This window comes from Bison bison, unplaced genomic scaffold, assembly GCF_000754665.1.
Source record: "Bison bison bison isolate TAMUID 2011002044 unplaced genomic scaffold, Bison_UMD1.0 scf7180017864190, whole genome shotgun sequence".
Lineage (NCBI taxonomy): Eukaryota > Metazoa > Chordata > Mammalia > Artiodactyla > Bovidae > Bison > Bison bison.
The window spans coordinates 983,459-989,458 of NW_011494762.1; the positions used below are offsets into that span (position 1 = coordinate 983,459).

Consider the following 6,000-nt stretch of genomic DNA (forward strand, 5'->3'; position numbering starts at 1 on the left):
CAATCCAGGGATAGAACCCGCATCTCCTGCGACTCCTGCATTGTGGGTGGATTCTTTATCACTGAGCCACCAGGGAAGTCCCTTTCTCATAAATACCCTTTAACAATTTAAAGATGTTTCCTTCTATCTATAGTTTGCTAAGAGTCTTTTTTTATACCTACATATAGAATTTTATCAATGCTTACAGTATTAAAATAATCATAAGTTTTCCTCATTTCTCCTGTTAACATGGTGAATGGCATTGATTAATTTTTTATGTTGAAACAGTCATATTCCTGAAATAGAGTCAACTTGGTTGTGATATATCCTTTTATATTTTGCTGGATTCAGTTAGTTTGTTTAATAAAAACGTTAACTTCTAAGTAAGATATATTAATTTGCAGTATCCCAATGTTTTTGTTGCAACAAGTAGAAAATAAAATGGATAAATTGCAAATTTATATTTGTAAAGCTATCAGAGAGTTGAGGAGCAAAGAGGAATGGGTAAACTAAAATTCTGCAACAGTAACAACCCATCCTAGGTGAACTAGTGATTGTCTTTTTTTTTTCCCTCTGGTGGGCTTGATTTAGGAGGGGAGACTGTACTAGAAGAAAAAGAAGCCAGCAGAATTTTTGACAGTCACACAGAGCTGGTGTGACCAATTAGAAACTGGAAAAGCCCAAGTGCAAGGCTAATTTTGCCCCTGAGACATTTCCTGAGGGTGATGTGTGGCTGGGCGCTGGTCAGAAAGGCAGGTTTTCATCTCCATTGTCTCGTGGTGCTTAGGGGAAAAAGCCTACAAGGGGATAAAATCCTACTAGAGGCTTTCACAGATTCACAACGAGGCTCTCCCTCAGGTTTCTGTCCATGGGTGCGTAGCTTGCTGTGCTTAGTCATCAGTCATGTCTGACTCTCTGCAACCCTTTCAACTGTAGCCCACAAGGCTCTGCTCTCCATGGGATTTCCCAGGCAAGAATACTGAAGTGGGGTGCCATTTCTTTCTCCAGGGAATCTTCCCAACCCAGGAAAGAACCCCTGTCTCCTGTGTCTCCTGTTGAGCCATTGGGGAAGCTCAGCAAGTTTGCTAAGTGCTGCCATAACAGACTACTACATACTGGGTAGTCTAGAAAAGTTTATTTTCTCGCCATTCTGGAAGCTAGATGTCCAAGATCCAAGTGTCAGCACGGTTAGGTTTCTATACTGTCTATTTCCTTGGCTTATGGATGGTGGTCTCCCTGTCTTCACACAGCCTTCTTTCTGTGTGTGAGTCTGTGTCCTAATCTCTTCTTATAAGGACACCCATCACGTTGCCTTAGGGCTCACACTGATGAACTCATTTTAACCTCTTTGAAGACCCTCTCTCCAAATACGGGCACATGCTGATGACTGAGAGTTAGGACTTCAGCATAAGAATTTGTGGGGGGTGGTCAGGCGGGGCAGGGGGAGGCACAATTTAGTCTCTAACAATGGGGTTGGACACTAAAGAGCTAAAGTCAAACATGAAGAACAGAGCTACAGGGCTGAGGAAACAGAGATTAAAGAAACTCTCAGAAGCTCTGAATCAATTCAATCACTGATTGGATTGAGGTGATCTGTTCTACAATCTATCTGCCTAAGGAAGGTATCAGCTAGAGCCTTCTTTTATATACAAAGTCTGTCATATAATAAAACACTATTAGACATGTAAAGGAGGAAAAGGTGACCGATGACAAAGACAAAATACTAATAATAGAAGCAAACCCTTCCTTTCATTGAGAAGGTTTTAAATTGCAGATGCAATTTGAGTTATTGAATTACCTGGTTTCTTCTTGTATCAATTTTGGAGAACTGGGCCTTGTTAGAAATTTATTCCTTTCATCTAATTTTTCAAAGTTATAAAGTCTCATAATATCCTTTTGAGATCTTTTAATATCTAAAAGATTTGTAATAATGGTAACCACAGGTAAAGCACCAAAAAGTTCAGTTCGCAGCTGATCCAAGCTGTGGTAAGATGAGTTGTTTTCTGTTTTTTCCTATTCACTCTCATAACAAGTTTATTATGGTTGTTCAGTTCAGTTCAGTTCAGTTCAGTCCCTCAGTTGTGTCCAACTCTTTGCGACCCCATGAATCGGAGCATGCCAGGCCTCCCTGTCAATTACTATCTCCCGGAGTTCACTCAAACTCATGTCCATCAAGTTGGTAATGCCATCCAGCCATCTCATCCTCTGTCGTCCCCGTCTTCTCCTGCCCCCAATCCCTCCCAGCATCAGGGTCTTTTCCAATGAGTCAACTCTTCTCATGAGATAGCCAAAGTATTGGAGTTTCAGCTTCAGCATCAGTCCCTCCAATGAACACCCAGGGCTGATCTCCTTTAGGATGGACTGGTTGGATCTCCTTGCAGTCCAAGGGACTCTCAAGAGTCTTCTCCAACACCACAGTTCAAAAGCATCAATTCTTCGGCGCTCAGCTTTCTTCACAGTCCAACTCTCACGTCCATATATGACCACTGGAAAAACCATAGCTTTGACTAGACGGACCTTTGTTGGCAAAGTAATATCTCTGCTTTTCAATATGCTATCTAGGTTGGTCATAACTTTCCTCCCAAGAAGTAAGGGTTTTTTAATTTCATGGCTGCAATCACCATCTGCAGTGATTTTCGAGCCCCCAAAAATAAAGACACTGTTTCCATTGTTTCCCCATCTATCTGCCATGAAGTGATGGGACCAGATGCCATGATCTTCCTTTTCTGAATGTTGAGCTTTAAGCCAACTTTTTCACTCTCCTCATTTTTCAAAGAACTATCTTTTAGCTGGGGCTTCCCAGGTGGCATTAGTAGTAAAGAACCAGCCTGCCAATGCAGGAGACATAAGAGAGGCAGGTTCTATCATTGGGTCAGGAAGATTCCCTGGAGGAGGTCATGGCAACCCACTCCAGTATTGTTGCCTGGAGAATCCCAAGGACAGAGGATCCTGGTGGGTCACAGTCCATAGGGTTGCAAAGAGTCGGACACAGCTGAAGGGACTTATCACACAGCACACATCTTTTAGCTGTGTTCTTTCCATCAAATGTATGTTTTTATTGCATGAATTTCTGCTTTTATCTTTATTTTATCCTTCTTTCATTTTCTTTGGGTTTTATTTCTGCTATTTTTCTTTCTTTTTTTTTGTTTCCAGGTGCTAAAACTTTTAATTCTTACAAAATATCATAGAAATGAACCCAAACCAAACAGATATGTACATGAATGTATGTACAAAATTTTACTTCTGAAAAGAAAACTTAAAATAGGCAGTTAAAAAAAAAGATTTAAAACCAGTACTATGAAATGGATTTTTGTAAAGTAATTTTAATTTACTGATTGTAGTTGGTTTTCTAGGCTTATTTATATATTTTATTCTGGTAAGATGCATAAAAGAGTTTTTTATTTTAGAATATCTTTGGTTTCATTTTATTTCATCAAATAGTCCTGAATTTTTTTCCCTTTGCAAATCTTTCAACATGAGGACACAGCATCTAAGTTACAAATCAACTTTTGTCTTGTTCCTATTGAGTTACAGGTGACAAAGGCAATGTGATTTATCCTCTTTCAGGATCAGACATTCAAAGAATTCTCAGTCTGTCAGTTTACTTGACAGACGTGAGCTTGTGCTTTGAGGGGTGAGCAAGATAAATTGAAACACTGGGAATCTGCTATCTTGAGTATCATATTCATTATGTCCTTTAGTTAACTGTATCATGTAGAACATCAGACTTGTCCAGCCATCTGAAAGGAGATTCAGCAATGGACCACAGGGAAAGAATGAAACAAGCCATGGGAAAAACAAAAACAAAAACATTCACCTCTGGATAAGGCCTTGCTGTTATAGAAAGGAACTTTGTTTCTCTCCCCAGGCGGAACTGATACAGTAACAGTGTCATTCTTGTGGACAAAATTAATTTTTCCGTAAATAGGCTGGCTGAGATAAATTGTCAAAGTACAATTTGTATTACAAAGACCTTCTAAATTATTGATTTGCTTTGTATCTATGAGTTCTTGTTTCTTCTAGTAATTTAATAAACCTTTCAAAAGTCTTTACATTATTACCTAGATCAAGATATGTTTCTCACGCTTCTCAGTATTGCTTCATTATTTCCTCGTGATCTCCAAAACTAGCATGTTCAGCCTGTATCTTTTGTCTTAATCTATTCATTTCTTTGTCTAAACTTTTTTTTTTTTCAGATTTCAGCCTATGTTTTACTATGATTTAGATTTTCCAAAAAGAACAAAATTATACAGAGTAAAAATTCAGGTGTCAGAAAGACTCAAAAGGCTGTTTTTCATTTTGTTCAAGTCTTATTTCCAGGCATTGTGTCATAGAGTTGTTGGCATTGTTGTTTTCCAAATGTCTGATGTGTGCTATGACTGACAACTACTTTTCTCTGGGTTTGATCACTTTTGTAGAAGACCATTTTAGTTCTTACCACATCAGTAACAAATGCTTCAACATCATCAGCTCCAATTTGAAGATCTTGTTGCATTGTGTCAAAAGAAATTTCTTTATTTTCCACTGCCATTCCCATAAAATAAGCAGTCTCATTTTTGCCATATTCTGTTCATGTAGTAGGCCAACTGAATCAATGAAGTCTGTATCATTCTGATGAAATGACATATGATGCTAATTTAGCACTCACAAAAAATGGTTAAAAGATCATGCATAAGCTTGCCTTTCAAAAATTTGACTGGTTTTAAAGTAAGAAGATGATCAGAAAGGAATGCATTTGGATCTTAAATGCTTGCACAATATACCTGTGGGCATCAACTCGAGCCTGGGAAGCATTGTCCTCCATGTAACTGCCTAACAATTCCACCATAACATTTGATGCGGCATCACTTTTCTTACAAGCCACAAGTGCCTCATGATGTAGTCTTAAAAGAGTGTGTTTTGGTTTTTTTTTTAAGTGGTGAGGTTCCAGTCAGAAATCCATTTTCTAACTTGATCCAGCTCAGTTGGAATATACTGGATGGCCCCGCAAGAGGCTGCAACTATAGTGAGGCTGTATATCTTACAGGAGTATTCTTATCCATCCCATGGAAAAGATTGCTTAGCAACTGTAGTCTCAGAGATGGACGTTCACCTTCCTGAAATCTGACCAGTTTCTCACACAGGCTTTGAATCAGAGCTTCCTGCTTATCTGGTTCCAGGATCAACAGGGGGATACTGCGCTGTTCATCACAATTTCAAGGACTTTATCATCTTCCTTCAGACATACATCACTGGCTTCAATAATTTGAGCTAAATCTACATGAAGTCCACCTTCAGAGTTCTCTTATGAAATTTCAGCTCCTTTAGATTTCAAATAAGCGCGAAGCTCAGCAACCTGATCTTCCTCACTGACATCGCAACGCAGGAATGCTCATGGCGAAGGCCCGCGCACTGTGGACATTCCGCTGGCTAACCACGATGACAGCTAAACTTTTTTTCTTCTATTTTCTCTGGGCAGATTTATCTTCTTTTTCTCCTCTAGTTCTTTTTCTTTCCTATCTAGTTTTCACTTATTTTTATTCAAAGTATCCAGAGGACTTCCCTGGCGGTCCAGTGGTTGACTTTGTTTTCCAGTGCAGGGGATGTGGGGTCAATCCCTGGCCAGGAGCTAAAAATCTCAGATACCCAGAGGCCAAAAAACCAAAATGTAAAACAGAAGCAATATTGTAACAAATTCAATAAGGACTTTCAAAATAACCCACATTGAAAAAATCCTTTCAGTTCAGTTCAGTTCAGTCACTCAGTCGTGTCCGACTCTTTTCGACCCCATGAATCGCAGCACGCCAGGCCTCCCTGTCCATCACCAATTCCCGGAGTTCACTCAGACTCACATCCATCGAGTCAGTGATGCCATCCAGCCATCTCATCCTCTGTCGTCCCCTTCTCCTCCTGCCCCCAATCCCTCCCAACATCAGAGTCTTTTCCAATGAGTCAACTCTTCACATGAGGTGGCCAAAGTACTGGAGTTTCAGCTTTAGCATCATTCCTTCCAAAGAAATCCCAGGGCTGATCTCCTTCAGA

At 39.7% G+C, this 6,000-nt stretch overlaps 1 pseudogene; it reads right to left on the reverse strand.

Moving 5' to 3' along the window:
* Positions 1-4,241: 4,241 nt before the first annotated feature.
* Positions 4,242-6,000, reverse strand: part of LOC104991396 — a 4,251-nt pseudogene continuing 2,492 nt past the window's right edge.